Source organism: Tursiops truncatus, chromosome 1 (genome assembly GCF_011762595.2).
Source record: "Tursiops truncatus isolate mTurTru1 chromosome 1, mTurTru1.mat.Y, whole genome shotgun sequence".
NCBI classification, from domain to species: Eukaryota; Metazoa; Chordata; class Mammalia; order Artiodactyla; family Delphinidae; genus Tursiops; species Tursiops truncatus.
In genome coordinates, this window is record NC_047034.1 from 154,182,500 (window position 1) to 154,199,557 (window position 17,058).

General features: G+C 48.1%; 1 pseudogene; it reads right to left on the minus strand.

Moving 5' to 3' along the window:
* Nucleotides 1-5,179: 5,179 nt before the first annotated feature.
* Nucleotides 5,180-7,582, minus strand: LOC117307681 (lysine-specific demethylase 2B-like; annotated as a pseudogene).
* Nucleotides 7,583-17,058: the final 9,476 nt, after the last annotated feature.

The window sequence follows — 17,058 nt, forward strand, 5'->3', positions numbered from 1 at the left end:
CCATGTACACAGGCTGATTGCTTCCCATGCCTGAGACTCGAGAGTTGGAATCATTCTGAGCTCACTGTGTCATCCGCTTGTGGGTATACAGATTAGATCATGAATATGTCATAGGATGTTTAGGGAACACTAGAGGATGAACTGGGCTCAGGTTCAGGAAACACAGGGTTCTCTTCACTATGTGGTCCTGAGATGGTCATTTTCCTCTAAGGATCTATCTTTCCATGAGAAAGAAGTTGGAGTAATGGATATTAAAAGCCTTTCTCACTCTGAGAGGAGCTATGGGGGTAGGGGAGTGCTCCTGAGATTTGGAGTCAAAAGAACTGACTCATCCTCTGCAAACCTGTTTCCCCATCTCTGAAATGGAGGTGGTTGAACAACCTAACAGATGTGAACGTGCTCGGAAAGCTACATGGGACTGTGTCCACGGCAAGGGTTGCAGACAAAGTTGCTATGTGTGAGCGTCCCCGATGTCTAGCAGCCACCATCTGCCTTGTAATCTAACCCTGATTCACATCCCTAAAGACCTTGGGGACCTTCATTCATACTCTCATTCTGTCCTCTACCTTCTCATTCATTCAACACTTTTATTGGATGCCCACTATGTGTCAGGCCGAGGCTGCAACTGTACAAAATAGAACAAAACTAGGTATAACTCCAGCCCTTAGGAGCGAGTGGTCTCGTGGGTGGCAATGGCTATGACCATTTACTGATGCTCTGTGCCAGGCACTGAGTTAGGGGCTTCCACCGTGATGAGCTCATTTCATCCTCACATATTACTGTCTCCATTTCGTAGATGTGGAGGCTAAGAGCCGAAGGGCTAAGTTACTTGCCCAGCTAGAAATGGCAGAGATAGGATGGGAATCCAGGTCGTTTGGTTTAAGAGCCTGAGCAGCCCCCCACCCCTGCCCCATTAAGCTGTACCACCTTGCTGGGCCCATGTTCACACGTAGTTGCTAATGATGGAGGGGTACGTGACACCTGCCTAGAGCTCATATCCGCTCCCCCTCCACACATAGAGGGAGTGAGGAGGTCCCGGCCCAGCCCAGAGGCAGACATCACCTGGGGCCTCCTATGGGACCAGACTTACGGAGCCCTTGGACATCCACTCACCTGGATGAATGGCCCAGGACACAGAGTGAGAGGACCTGGGGCTGTGCCCTTCCTATGCTCCCACAGGTGGGGAGAAGCAGCCCCCTGCACCCCCTCCGCTTCTGCCGTTCCCTTTGTTCTTGCTCCCAAGTCACAAGGTGACAGCCTGCTCCTCCTTCCTGAGAAAGCTGTCATCTGAGTCAACACAGGGGTCTCTGTCAGAGCTGCTCAGAGGAGGATCTAGAAAAACCCTGCCACTGTGGAGCCAGAGCCTGCGGGGCTTGACATCTATGAAAGGGGTTTTGGACAAACACCTCACACCCTCGGACTCTCTACTGATGACAGCAAGAGTCTCCCAGAGATGGAAGGGGGCTAAGACAGCATTTAATTCTCACTGTTGTCTCCTATAAGCCCTTCTGTGGGTGTTGGTGTTTGAATATGTGCAGAAGAGTGTCCAAGTGTGCAGGTGCATGCACGTGTATTCACGGGGCTGTCTGGATGCAAGTCTCTGCTCCTCTGTGTGCATGTGTCTTCCTGGATGTGTCTGTTGGTTAGCTCTTGCTGCATAAGAGATCACACTATTTATCACCACCCAGGCGTCTGTGGATTGTCTGGGCTTGGCTGAATCAGGCTGGGCTCTGCTGGAGTGGCTCTGCTGCACGTCTCTCACCCTCCTGCTGGGACCCACAAGCTAGACCAGGCGTGTTCTTTTCATGGTGTTGACATAAGGGCCAGAGTGGAAACAAGTGGAAACACATGAGGCCTCTTAAAGCCTCGCCTTGGAACTGGCACTCCATCACCTCTGCCTTATTCTATTGGCCAAAGCAAGTCACATGACTGAATGCAAAGTTAAGGGCAGGGAAGTATACTCTGCTCCTCTCAGTGGGAATCACCAAAAAGTCACATGGCAAAGGATGGGAATCCAGGGAGGGTCAATATTTTGTGTCGCCATCATAGGCACGCATATATGTTTGCATATGCTTATGCACATGTGGGCAGGGTGTTTGTGCATGTGCATGAAGGCGTATAGCTCTAAGTGTGCACAGGTACCGTTTCACATGTATGCAAATGTGTGTGTAGCTGTGTACATGCATGGAATGTCAAGCTGACCATGTACCTGCGTTTCTTTGTGTGTGTCTGCATAAGAGCATCCCTCAGACACACACATACAGCACTCAGCCTGTCTATACCAGGAGAAAGAATGGACCGATCCTATAAAGTAAGCCAAACTCTCACCGAGATACCTGTGGGACCTTCCAGCGAGTCGCCTGCCAACTGCATGTGCTGAGGTAGATCTTGCCCTGTTAGTGGCCCTGGGAAAATTCACTGGTCAGTTTTCTTGTAGTCTATTATTACCCAGATGTCTGTGTGTTCCAAACAATTGTTTTTAAATTGCTTCATTAGTCTGTCTCGGCAGACCAAATCCTGCTACACTTGGCTGGCTCAGATTCTCTGGAACAGGGCTGGTGGGAGCTGGGCAGGTAGCTTGCTTGCTAATGTACCTCCTAGAAGGGGGTGCAACAGGGGGTACCCCCAGAGGAGATGTGGAGGAGGTGCCCCACCCCCCTAACAGAAGTGACAGCTTTGGAAGGCATGAACGCTGGAGGAAGAGCGAGCTGGTTTCAAGTCCAGAATCCGCCTTTTACAGACTGCATGACCTTGTGTAAGCTCCCTGAGCCTCAGTTTCCCCTTCTGCCCAATGGAGTCATTGTCCCACTATTGTGGGTGAGTGTGAGGATGGAGGGAGGCGCTGCAGTGTCTGGCTTACCTGGCCAGTGCCTGGAACATGGGTGGTCCCTTCCCTCTTTTTCCACAAAGAGCCTCTGACCTCTCTGCAGAGGCCGGGCCACCATCAGGGTTGAGTAATTAGGTAGATGGCATCAGTGGCCCCTCAGGTGAGTCACTGATATTCCAGGTGACTTTACCCGAGGACCCACATCTAACAGACCCTTCTGTCCCCAAGAACAACCCTGAAGGCAAAGGTCAGGACACAGGACCTAAAGTCGCATTTCCTGGGCTCAGATCCCTGCTCCCCACTCACCAGCGGCATCCCGTGGGCTAGCTGCCTAGCTTCCCCAAAGCCTGGGGTGTTCCTCTGAAAGCAGGGATAGTAAGAGTTCCCAACTCACAGCGTATGTTTTCTGCACAATCGAAGCTCCTCCCTGTGATCTCGTAACTCCATCTCCCTCTCTGGGATGGAAATCATCCTGGAGGTCTTACCCATGTCCCTGCCCCCCTAGCCAGAGGGTCTTGAAGACAGACTCTTCTCTCAGTGACTCAGGGTCAGTGTTGGTGCCCACCATACTGTGCAGGGAGCCACGCGGGGCTGGGCTATACTGTTTCCTCCTCTTCTTAGCTGTCACTCCTGCAGCCAAGGCGCTACAGACGGGCTCCCGCAGCCCTGCTTCTCATCCACCATGGACACGTTTTCTGTTAAGGGCCACATAAGAAATATCTTAAACTCTGAGGGCCAACTATGATCTCTGACACATATTTGTTGTTTGTTTCAACCCTTTAAACATGGAAAAACCATTCTGAGCTTGACAGTCACTCCAAAACAGGCTGGATGTGGCCCTTGGGGTGTCGTTTGCTGACCCCTGGAGAGACAAGTAAACACACTACGTTAAAAATGTATGTTGAACAAATGTTCCCAAGCCTGCGAATGAGAGCACAGCATGGCTCTAGGTCAGGAATTTCAGGTACTTGAAGGCCTTTTCCCCTCATCCTAGTCAGAGGTTGTGTTCCCGAGGCTTCTGGACTCCTGTCCTTTTCTTTAGCGTGCTACGATTGCCCCCCCCACCCCCGCCTCCAACCCCCCCTCCCCCATCCCCAGCGTTCGTTCCTTCAGCAGCGATTACCTCCAAGGCTAAGGCGAGGTCCAGGTGCCTCCCTGTAACTGGTGTTATTTATTTTTCAAAAAACCTTACGGGGTGGAAATTCTCATGCCCGTTTTAAACAGGGGGTCAGAGCTGACATGACAACTCTGGTCACTTGGCTCCAAAGCCATTACAACAGAGAGGACCCTGCAGGAGGATTTGGAGGGGACACGAAGAAAGAGCCGGGTGGGAAGGGAGGAGGAAGGGAAAGCGCGGGCTCTCTTTCAACCCCTGTCCTATATTATAAAACTGACTGAATAGCACTGTGAGTTTTTGGAATGTGTTTTTAAATTTCTTTTGGTAAAAGATGATATGCATTCATTCTTTATACAAATCAGTCACAGAAATGAACTAAGAAGAAAGAAAAATCACCCCAAATTCTACTCCCAGAAACAACCCCTAGTACCATTTTTTTTTTCTTAAAGGTCTGTATTTGAACTTCTGTGAATCCAAACTGCCTCAGCAGTGACTGTTCTGATTTTCACCACGTTTAGGACACGAAAACGCCCATGGGTCTGGGGCCATGGGGGACTTCATAAGAACTAAAATTTAATTTTAATAGGAGGCAAAAGGAAAACTAGTGCTTTCACAATGGCTTGTATCTGGCTCTCATTAAATAATGCTTCTTTTCTATCTGTTTGTTCAGCACGTATGTTGTGACGGCAAGAAAGATTTTTGCTCTGTTTGTTCGATCTTAAAAGAAAATCTCCGTAGATGTTCCACTTGTCACTTATTACAAGAGACAGCCTTTCGGCGCCCTCAGTTAATGCGACTGAAAGTGAAGGATCTACGGCAGTATCTCATTCTTAGAAACATACCGATCGATACCTGTCGAGAGAAAGAAGACTTGGTAGATCTGGTACTGTGTCACCGTGGGCTGGGCTCTGAGGACAACCTGGACACGAGCAGTCTGAATTCCTCAAGGTCCCAGACTTCTAGCTTTTTTACACATTCATTTTTTTCAAACTATACAGCCCCATCTGCTACCATGTCTTCCTTTCAGGGAGAGCTTATGGGTGGAGACCGGCCGGACCTTAGGATCTGGATTACTGGCACAGGTACGAGGGTGTAACTACCCTGAGGGCCTGGCGTGTCGTCTGCTTTCGGCCAATGTGGAGGGGGCTTTAGGGCTGAAGACTCCTTGCTGAGCTGGGGTTCCACGTGCTGCTGAACCCTGCACTTGCAGGCTCTCCTGATGGGAGGCTCCAAGCTCAGATGCTGCTCAGTTTTTGCAGGAGTTTTTCTTCCACTTGCCCAAACTGGACACTCACAGACATTTCGGCTATGAACTGCTCACAGCCTTCCTTGGTAACTTGCTTGCAGTACCGCAGGTCAGTATGACAGATATTCCCACACCGTTTGAAGGACAGGCACTGGTCAGTGACCTTATTGCAGTCTGACAGGTTGATTTCGGTTAAGGAGTCTCGGGTGGTGGTGCCCACAGTGGTGAGCAGGTTGAGGGACTGGGTAGTCACGTGGTTACAGTGACTAAGGTGGAGCTTGGAGAGCAGGGGCATGTGGCGAAGGATAAGCTGCAGGGAGGCGTCTGTGATGTCCAGGCCGGCCAGATGCAGCTCCACAATATTCCGGAGCTTATCCCGATGGTCCATCTGACCTGGCCTGTTATCTGTAGGCGGGGACAGGAGATCCCGCATCTGGGCATCCTTTAGTCCTTCTACCCACTGGACCTCCAGGGTCCGGAGCAGCGGACAACTGGAGCTACAGAGGGCTGAGGCTGCGATCCATGAGCAGCCTGACAGCACCAGTTCTCGGAGCCCAGGCAAGCGGTTGATGAGCCAGCTCGGCTGTTTCTTGGAGATATTGGTCCAGCTGAGGTCCAGGGAGACAGGCTGTTGCCGGATGACGCCGCTCAGCATCAGGGGTGTGATGGACTTGCAGCGGTTCAGGTCGATGCGGGTCCGTAACCGCTTATCACAGCACTAGCGGTTCCAGGTCCTGCAGACCCGCATGCAGACACACAGGTCTTGGTGGCTGGGGTAGCTGAAGACGGTCCTCCACACCTCCCTGTGCACAATGTGGGCCGCCCTATCGTCCAGGGGCAGCGAGTCGGGCGGGGGGGCTGACGGGGATCACATGTCGCTCCATCTGGATGCACTTGGGCGGGGACACGGAGGGAGGGGCCGGAAGATGACTCGGGGCGGGCTGTGCAGGCCGGGCCCCAGCTGGGCCCCTTTGCTGAAGCAGAGAGGGCGCTCACAGAGGCCCAGGGGCCGCTTGGGCTCCTCGTTCTCGCTCTCAGGCTCCGACTTGATGGGCTGGTGGTTCTCGCGGGCCAGGCTGCTCTCCGTCTTCTGGATCTCCTGGTTGAGCTCCTTGCTCGGCTCCTTGTTGGGGAGTCGCCGCTTCCGGCGCATCTTCACCTTCCTCTTCTCCTCGGGGCCCTCCGTCCCCTCTGTGCTGGGGCCGCGGTGGGGGAGCTGGAGCGGGAGTGGTTGCTCTCCGTCGTCTTGGGGAGCGCCTCGGGCAGGTCGTCCTCCGGCTCCTGCTTGAAGCGCCTGAGAGGCCTGTTGGCCAGAGCCATTCGGTCCTCAGCGTTCTTCCAGGACCACCGCTTTTTCCTGAAAAGCTTATCTTCTTTGCCGGGTTTTAGCTGCTGCAGGAAGTAAGTGAGACTGGATCTCCACCAGGGGCTGAGGCTGCTGCCTAGAGGGGGCCTCGGGGAGAGGTGAGAGGAGGAACCGGGGGACGTTTGAAGCGTGGAGGCTCGAGGCTCGCTTGCGTCCACTCAGCTCCTGGGGCTTCTCGTATTTCCGCTTCCTCCTCAGGTGCACATCGTCTGACTTTTGCCGCAGGATGCCGTCAGGGGGCACCTTCTCGGGGTGCTCGTCTGGCCTGCGCCGGGGCGCCTCTTCACACTCACTCCTCCACTTGGCAGGCTCCTGCCCCTCCTTGCTGTCCTGGTTCATCTTCTGCTCCTTGAGCAGGGAGCTGGGCAGGTTTGAGGCGTACTTGAAGCCGGGGCCACGCTTTTGTTTCCCGGTCTTGCTGGCGTGCTTACACTTTGGACACGCCCAGCAGTTTGGAAACTCCTCGTTGACCACGCCCTCTGACTCCTTAACCTTAAGGCATCCAGGGTGGATGATCTCGCTGCAGATGAGCGCCCCATGAGCGTAAGGTTAAACTTGCCTTCTTCCTCTCGCACTGTGTCCTCTTTTCCTGCCTCGCCACACACTAGACACACGGCGGTGTGGGGCAGCACAGGCGCGATGCGCCGCCGCATGAAGCAGCTCTGCGGCATCCGCCCGGGGCCGCCGAACTTCTTCATGTCCTTGCAGAAGTGGCGCTCTCCACACTCCGTCCGCAGGCAGGCCTCGCACTTGCGGCATCGCGTCCGGCGCCGGCGCCGGCGAGCTCCCGCCGTGGTCCGGTTGGCGGCCAACTTCACCGCGGAGGCGGGGCCCAGCTTCCCCTTGGGCCGACCTACGACCCGGTTCTGGTCCGGCTCCGATTCATAGTCGTCGTCCTCGGCGCTTACGGACATGGCCATGGCTCATGGTGGGCCCAGGCTCGCGCGCGCTGACATGGCTGGAGCAGGGCCGCCGCCGCCGCCACCGCCCGCCCGGAGCAGGCTCGGCTCGCCCTGGCTCGGGCTCAGGCTCCCTAGTACCATTTTGGTGAACATTTTCAGACACCTCTGTCTGATTGTAAACACATATATACACGGCTTTAAATGAACAGGAGCAGACTCCACATGCTGTTGTGTAAAGTCCTTTTTTTCCTCCCAACAATATGTTGTGGACATCTTTCCATGCCAATGAAAACAAAGCAACAGCAGTTGCTGATATTCTAACACATGTACGAACGGGAGCTTTAAATGCGAAAGAGGCATTGGGTCCCCTGGCTCCCAAAGTGGGTGTTAGTGGGACAATGCTCAGATGGCAGCCTGGGGGGCCTGAGCCATGACACCATGGCTGCCAGGGCCAGGGGTGTCAGACTCACCCCATCATAGATCAAGTCACACCAGGTGGACTCCTGCAAAATCAGGCTCTGGAGAGCAGCCTCGAGCGGGGCTATTGGAGAGAATCAGTGGCCCCAACTCACTCCCAGAAAGGCACTGCCATCCTCACAGACCCCGCTCTCCCGGGGTTTCTTTCTGAGGTGCCCCAGTATGGCGTGGCAGTCATCTCCATTTTATGCAGCAGCAACGATATTCCAAACATGCATGACAGAAAAATGAAGCCAATTATTCCTTGAGAGAGTATGGTGAGTGACTAAGCACAACTCACTGATTTTGTGATCCTGGGCAAGTTGGTAAAAATTCTCTCAATGCAGTTTCCCCATCTGTAAACTGGGGATAATCGTAGTCCCTAAATCACAGAGCTGTTGAGAGGATTAAATGAGATCATTGAAACCAGCTCTGAATACACTGTCTGGTGTTCAGTCAATGTCAGTTCCCCTCCCACCTCAACATCCCCACCTCCTCCTCTTCATCCTTTCTGGAGAGACCTGCAGCTTGTTTCTGACACCAGCCTAGACAAACAAGGGATGGAGAAGAGGCTCTCCATTGAGGGATGGGCTCTCCAAGGAATGGCTGGGGGTCCTGGGGGTCAGACAGGAGAAGACTTGGGGTGGTGATCTTGGTTTTCTGATCCCTGCAGGGAGCAAATGAACAAGGGAGGGATGAAGGACTCAGGATTAGACCTCTGTCAATGGGGGAAGATGCTGGGACACCCAGGATGGGTCAGTAAGAGCAGAAGTTTCTAATAGGAGAGCTTCAATGTGCTACCTCGAGGGGTAATAAGCGCCCCATCACTGCCCATTGCTGTAGGCACTCGGGCGGAGATGACCCGAGAGAAATCTTTCCAGGTCTGAGCCTATGAGAACAGAGGTCAGCCTGTGGTTGCTCGCCAGCCTGATGGGAGGCAGAGGGTACAGAGGGGCGAAGGTAGTGCTTCTCACCTGCTCTTCCAGGGGAAGGCTGGCCCCAGCTGCTGCCTCTGCGATTTGCATTCAGCCCTTGTCTGTGACGAGCTCTGCACGCAGCAGTCTGCTCCCAGAGATGTGCTATTTTAAGTGCTTCCCCTCCGCCCCTAAGGGTGCCATGTGTTTATCTTGCTTTCCAGTTAAAAGGGAAAATCAATTTCACTCTTACCTTAGGAAGGTTTGGGGTGGGGGCCGTCGGGTGGCTTCATTTCATTAAAATGAAAGTGTGGGGTGGGGGGCAGGAAGGGCTGCAGAGTCCCACCCCTGCGGCCAGTTACGAATAAACAATAGCCTGGGTCCACAGCCTGTTCCTCCCCCCTCAGCCCAGATTGTAGGGCCACAGGAGGCCAAGGGTTGACCTGTGATGGGCGACAGGACTGTGGGATAGAGGGGGCGAGAGAGGAGCCCAGCTCATCACTGCTGTGTGTGTGTGCACGTGCACATACGTGTGCGTGTGTGTGAGAGAGAGAGATGGGGGAGAAAAAGAGGGAGGAATGGGAGAGAGAGGTGTCTTGGGCTTTTGTTTCCCTGAATGCCCATTTAGAGAATAAACTCAACATTTATTGAACACCTATGTGCATTCCAGGGGCTGTACTAGGCACAGAGAATCTGGCAGTGAACAATTCGCAGTCTCTGCCCTTAAAAAGCTGTTCAGCAGAGAAGAAAGGAGGCCAGTAACTGCTAAGCTCCTAATATGTGACATCCTGGTATTCAGAATTATCTCATTTAATCCTCGGGTCATGATTACCTCTCCATTCAATGTAGGAAAATTGAGCTGCGTGTTCCCTGGGGAGGACGAGAGTCTCTCATTTATGGCTATAGTTCCAGCCTCTGGAATAGTGTCTGGCTGGCACGTGGTGCTGATGCTGATAGAACGAGAGAAGACGGGTGGAGTAATTCCTTTGTAGAGGAACAGAGCAAACGCTGTACATGTCACTTCTTTTATTCTTATACCTGCCTGAGGAGGTGGTTCCTGTCAGCCTCTTTCACAGATGAGGAAACTGAGGCTCAGACAGATGAATTTCCTGGCCCAAGGTCACACAGCTGCAGAGGCTGGATTCTGAGGGCCACTGCTCCAGGCAGCCTAGTCTGTCCCATAGATGAGGGAGAAATACAGTTCTGGGGTGGATGCTTAGTCAATCCTTTCCCAGCACTCTGAGGATCACACGGGGAACAAGAGTTAGTTAGGATTGCTGCTGGGGGGATACTAGGGGTCTGGGCTGGAGGGGTAATAGCTGTTGAATGTGAATAGTCAGCGCTGCCATTGAATTTGGACCTCCAGGCCCTGAGTCAGGTTTCTACACCTCTCTGCAAGAGGAAAGGGGTGTGTGTGTGCATGCGTGCACGTGTGTGTGTGTATGACTTGAGTTAGTCTAAGTATATATGTATGCATGCATGGGTGTGGCATGGCTCTGAGCTCTAGTCGCCATTTTCTTGGATGGACATGGCTCTGACTTAGGTTCTGGGTCTTGGCTGGGCTGTTTCAGGCTCAACTGGGCTAGGCTGAGTCTGACCACCCTCCTTGCCCTCCCCTTTTATAGCTGCCCCCTTGGTGGTCTGCATATCTACTATCAATCTTCTCAGAAGTTACCAGGGAATCCCAGCTCCAGCCCTCAGTCCAAGGAGCTGCTCAGACCCTCCTGCTCTGAGGCCTGAGGCAGCCACATCCACCTCTCCTTCTATAGGGCAGGAGGTGTCTGATCTATAAGAGAAGGATCAATCTCTCCTGTCTCTGGAAATGTTCAATGAGAAGAGCCTTTGGAGTTGAAGGTTTAGAGAAAGGGGAGATGGAAGACTAGAAGTGGAGAATTCCTACAGAGCTGTCAACCTGCAGTGAAATGTGGGTAGTAAATCTGCCTTTACAGCCATCCTTCCCCAAGACCACCCACCCCAGGGGCTTCAGAGGAAGCAGACTGAAGGCTGCTGGGATAAAAGCTTGGGTTTGGCTGACCACTTTTTTCCCCTATCCATCCACATATTTAACTAATACTTAATGAAAATCCTTAGGTTCCAAGCTATTTAAATAATCTCCCTACCTTCCATGTGAATCACACCTCCATGCATTGGGTTGATGAAGGGCACAGCCATAAATCAGACGAGGTTCCTGTCTTCAAGGAACTTACAATCCAAAGGGAATCAGACATGGAAACAGTCAACGAGGCAGATGCTCCGATGGAGACATGAGGAAAAAGCGGGAGTGAATACGTGGGGACAATTTGTTCTGATAGAGGACTTCAGGGCAAGGCTTACCGAGGAAGTGGTGTTTGAGCTGCCCCTGATATGATGGGCAGGGAGTTAAAAGCTGCCAAAGCAGGTAAGGAGTGAGCCAGCGTAGGGAAACCACCTTGAAAGATGTTCAGTGACCTGATGTGCATGGTGGTCTAGGGGCTGTGAGTGTGCTCGATTGGGGAAGGGTGGGGCTGGAATATGCCCAGAACCACAGTATCCTGAGGCCACTGTGGGTTCAGTACTCTGCTAGAGACTTCACAACTCTCCTTTTATCCTCATGGCTATCTTTCAAGGTCAGCATGATATCCCGAATTTATAGGTAAGGTACCTGAGGCCCAAAGTGGACAAGTGATTTGTCCAAGATCAGACAGTAAGTGGCAGAGCTGGGATTCGAACCTGAGTCTATATGACCCCAGAGGTGGTGCAGCCAGAAATGACAGGCTTAGGCATTTGGGGTTTATGATGGAGGCAGTGGTGTGGTGGGGCTTGAGGTCTTGAAGATTTTTGAGGAGAAGAATAGAAGAGCCTCAACTATTGCCTTAAGAAGATCATCTTAGGTAGAGGAGCTTCAAGATGGCGGAAGAGTAAGACACAGAGATCACCTTCCTCCCCACAAATACATCAGAAATACATCTACATGTGGAACAAATCCTACAGAACACCTACTGAATGCTGACAGGAGACCTCAGACCTCCCAAAAGGCTCTTGGTGCTCCAGCCGGGTGTCAGGGCAGTGCCACTGAGGTGGGAGAGCCAAGTTCAGGACACTGGTCCACAAGAGACCTCCCAGCTCCACGTAATATCAAACGGCAAAAATCTCCCAGAGATCTCCATCTCAATGCCAAAACCCAGCTCCACTCAACGACCAGCAAGCTACAGTGCTGGACACCCTATGCCAAAGAACTAGCAAGACAGGAACACAACCCCATCCAGAGCACAGAGGCTGCCTAAAATCATAATAAGGCCACAGACACCCCAAAACACACCACCAGATGTGGACCTGCCCACCAGAGAGACAAGATCCAGCCTCATCTACCAGAATACAGTCACTAGTCCCCTCCACCAGGAAGCCTACACAACACACTGAACCAACCTTAGCCACTGGGGACAGACACCAAAAACAATGGAAACTACGAATCTGCAGCCTGTGAAAAGGAGACCCCAAACACAGTAAGTTAAGCAAAATGAGAAGACAGAGAAACACACAGCAGATGAAGGAGCAAGGCAAAAACCCACCAGACCTAACAAATGAAGAGAAAATAGGCAGTCAACCTGAAAAAGAATTCAGAATAATAATAGTAAAGATGATCCAAAATCTTGGAAATAGAATGGAGAAAATACAAGAAACCTTTACCAAGGACCTAGAAGAACTAAAGAGTAAACAAACAGAGATGAACAACACAGCAAATGCAATTAAAAATTCTCTAGAAGGGATCAATAGCAGAAAAACTGAAGCAGAAGAACGGATAAGTGACCTGGAAGATAAAATAATGGAAATAAGTACTGCAGAGCAGAATGAAGAAAAAAGAATGAAAAGAATTGAGGACAGTCTCAGAGACCTCTGGGACAACATTAAATGCACCAACATTCGAATTATAGGGGTTCCAGAAGAAGAAGAGAAAAAGAAAGGGACTGAGAAAATATTTGAAGAGATTATAGTTGAAAACTTCCCTAATATGGGAAAGGAAATAGTTAATCAAGTCCAGGAAGAACAGAGAGTCCCATACAGGATAAATCCAAGGAGAAACACGGCAAGACACATATTAATCAAACTATCAAAAATTAAATACAAAGAACAAATATTAAAAACAGCAAGGGAAAAACAACAAGTAACACATAAGGGAATCCCATAAGGTTAACAGCTGATCTTTCAGCAGAAACTCTGCAAGCCAGAAGGGAGTGGTAAGACATATTTAAAGTGATGAAAGAGAAAAACCTACAATCAAGATTACTCTACCCAGCAAGGATCTCATTCAGATTTGACAGAGAAATTAAAAGCTTTACAGGGCTTCCCTGGTGGTGCAGTGGTTGAGAGTCCGCCTGCCAATGCAGGGGACACGGGTTCGTGCCCTGGTCTGGGAAGATCCCACATGCCGCGGAGCGGCTCGGCCCGTGAGCCATGGCCACTGAGCCTGCGCGTCCGGAGTCTGTGCTCCGCAATGGAAGAGGCCACAACAGTGAGAGGCCTGCATACCGAAAAAAAAAAAAAAAAAAAAAAAAAGCTCTACAGACAAGCAAAAGCTAAGAGAATTCAGCACCACCAAACTAGCTTTACAACAAATGCTAAAGGAACTTCTCTAGGCAGGAAATACAAGAGAAGGAAAAGACCTACAATAATAAACACAAAACAATTAAGAAAATGGTAATAGGAACATACATATCGATAATTATCTTAAATGTAAATGGATTAAATGCTCCAACCAAAAGACATAGACTGGCTGAATGGATACAAAAACAAGACCTGTATATATGCTGTCTACAAGAGACCGACTTCAGACCTAGGGACACATACAGACTGAAAGTGAGGGGATGAAAAAAGATATTCCATGCAAATGGAAACCAAAAGAAAGCTGGAGTAGCAATTCTCATATCAGACAAAATAGACTTTAAAACAAAGACTATTATAAGAGACAAAGAAGGACACTACATAATGATCAAGGGATCAATCCAAGAAGAAGATATAACAATTGTACATATTTATGCACCCAACATAGGAGCACCTCAATATATAAGGCAAGTGCTAACAGCCATAAAAGGGGAAATTGACAGTACCACAATCATAGTAGGGGACTTTAACACCCCACTTTCACCAATGGACAGATCATTCAAAATGAAAATAAATAAGGAAACACAAGCTTTAAATGATACATTAAACAAGATGGACTTAATTGATATTTATAGGACATTCCTTCCAGAAACAGCAGAATACACATTCTTCTCAAGTGCTCATGGAACATTCTCCAGAATAGATCATATCTTGGGTCACAAATCAAGCCTTGCTAAATTTAAGAAAATTGAAATTGTATCAAGTATCTTTTCTGACCACAACGCTATGAGACTAGATATCAATTACAGGAAAAAATCTGTAAGAAATACAAACACATGGAGGCTAAACAACACACTACTTAATAACCAAGAGATCACTGAAGAAATCAAAGAGGAAATAAAAAAATACCTAGAAACAATGACAGTGAAAACACAACGACCCAAAACCTATGGGATGCAGCAAAAGCAGTTCTAAGAGGGAAGTTTATAGCTATACAAGGCTACCTTAGGAAACAAGAAACATCTCAAATAAACAACCTAACCTTACACCTAAAGCAATTAGAGAAAGAAGAACAAAAACCCCCAAAGTTAGTAGAAGGAAAGAAATCATAAAGATCAGATCAGAAACAAATGAAAAAGAAATGAAGGAAATGATAGCAAAGATCAATAAAACTAAAAGCTGGTTCTTTGAGAAGATAAACAAAATTGATAAACCATTAGCCAGACTTATCAAGAAAAAAAGGGAGAAGACTCAAATCAATAGAATTAGAAATGAAAAAGCAGAAGTAACAACTGACACTGCAGAAATACAAAGGATCATGAAAGATTACTACAAGCAACTATATGCCAATAAAATGGACAACCTGGAAAAATGGACAAATTCTTAGAAAAGCACAACCTTCCGAGACTGAATCAGGAAGAAATAGAAAATATGAACAGACCAATCACAAGCACTGAAATTGAAACTGTGATTAAAAATCTTCCAACAAACAAAAGCCCAGGACCAGATGGCTTCACAGGCGAATTCTATCAAACATTTAGAGAAGAGCTAACACCTATCCTTCTCAAACTCTTCCAAAATGTAGCAGAGGGAGGAACACTCCCAAACTCATTCTATGAGGCCACCATCACTCTGATGCCAAAACCAGACAAAGATGTCACAAAGAAAGAAAACTACAGGTCAATATCACTGATGAACATAGGTGCAAAAATCCTCAACAAAATACTAGCAAACAGAATCCAACAGCACATTAAAACAATCATACATTATGATCAAGTGGGGTTTATCCCAAGAATGCAAGGATTCTTCAATATACGCAAATCAATCAACATGATACACCATATTAACAAATTGAAGGAGAAAAACCATATGATCATCTCAATAGAGGCAGAGACAGCTTTTGACAAAATTCAACACCCATTTATGATAAAAAACCCTCCAGAAAGTAGGCATAGAGGGAACTTTCCTCAACATAATAAAGACCATATATGACAAACCCACAGCCAGCATCGTCCTCAATGGTGAAAAACTGAAACCATTTCCACTAAGATCAGGAAGAAGACAAGGTTGCCCACTCACACCACTATTATTCAACATAGTTTTAGCCACAGCAATCAGAGAAGAAAAAGAAATAAAAGGAATCCAAATTGGAAAAGAAGAAGTAAAGCTGTCACTGTTTGCAGATGACATGATACTATACATATAGAATCCTAAAGATGCTACCAGAAAACTACTAGAGCTAATCAATGAATTTGGTAAAGTAGCAGGATACAAAATTAATACACAGAAATCTCTTGCATTCCTATACACTAATGATGAAAAATCTGAAAGTGAAATTAAGAAAACACTCCCATTTACCATTGCAAGAAAAAGAATAAAATATCTAGGAATAAACCTACCTAAGGAGACAAAAGACCTGTATGCAGAAAATTATAAGACACTGATGAAAGGAATGAAAGATGATACAAATTGATGGAGAGATATACCTTGTTCTTGGATTGGAAGAATAAACCTTGTGAAAATGACTGTACTACCCAAAGTAATGTATAGATTCAATGCAATCCCTATCAAACTACCACTGGCATTTTTCACAGAACTAGAAAAAAATTTCACAATTTGTATGGAAACACAAAAGACCCCGAATAGCCAAAGCAATCTTGAGAAAGAAAAATGGAGCTAGAGGAATCAGGCTCCCTGACTTCAGACTATACTACAAAGCTACAGTAGTCAAGACAGTATGGTACTGGCACAAAAACAGAAATATAGATCAATGGAACAGGATAGAAAGCACAGAGATAAACCCACACACATATGGTCATCTTATCTTTGATAAAGGAGGCAAGAATATACAGTGGAGAAAAGACAGCCTCTTCAATAAGTGGTGTTGGGAAAACTGGACAGCTACATGTAAAAGAATGATATTAGAACACTCCCTAACACCATACACAAAAATAAACTCAAAATGGATTAAAGACCTAAATGTAAGGCCAAACACCATCAAACTCTTAGAGGAAAACATGGGCAGAACACTCTATAACATAAATCACAGCAAGATCCTTTTTGACCCACCTCCTAGAGAAATGGAAATGAAAACAAAAATAAACGAATGGGACCTAATGAAACTTAAAAGCTTTTGCACAGCAAAGGAAACCATAAACAAGGCGAAAAGACAGCCCTAAGAATGGGAGAAAATATTTGCCAATGAAACAACTGACAAAGAATTAATCTCCAAAACATACAAGCAACTCATGTGGCTCAATATCAAAAAAACAAACAACCCAATCCAAAAATGGGCAGAAGACCTAAATAGACATTTCTCCAAAGAAGACATACAGATTGCCAACAAACATATGAAAGAATGCTCAACATCATTAATCATTAGAGAAATGCAAATCAAAACTACAATTAGATATCATCTCACACCTGTCAGAATGGCCATCATCAAAAACTCTACAAACAATAAATGCTGGAGAGGGTGTAGGGAAAAGGGAACCCTCTTATGCTGTTGGTGGGAATGTAAATTGATACAGCCACTATGGAGAACAGTATGGAGGTTCCTTAAAAAAACTACAAATAGAACTACCATACGACCCAGCAATCCCACTACTGGGCATATACCCTGAGAAAACCATAATTCAAAAAGAGTCATGTA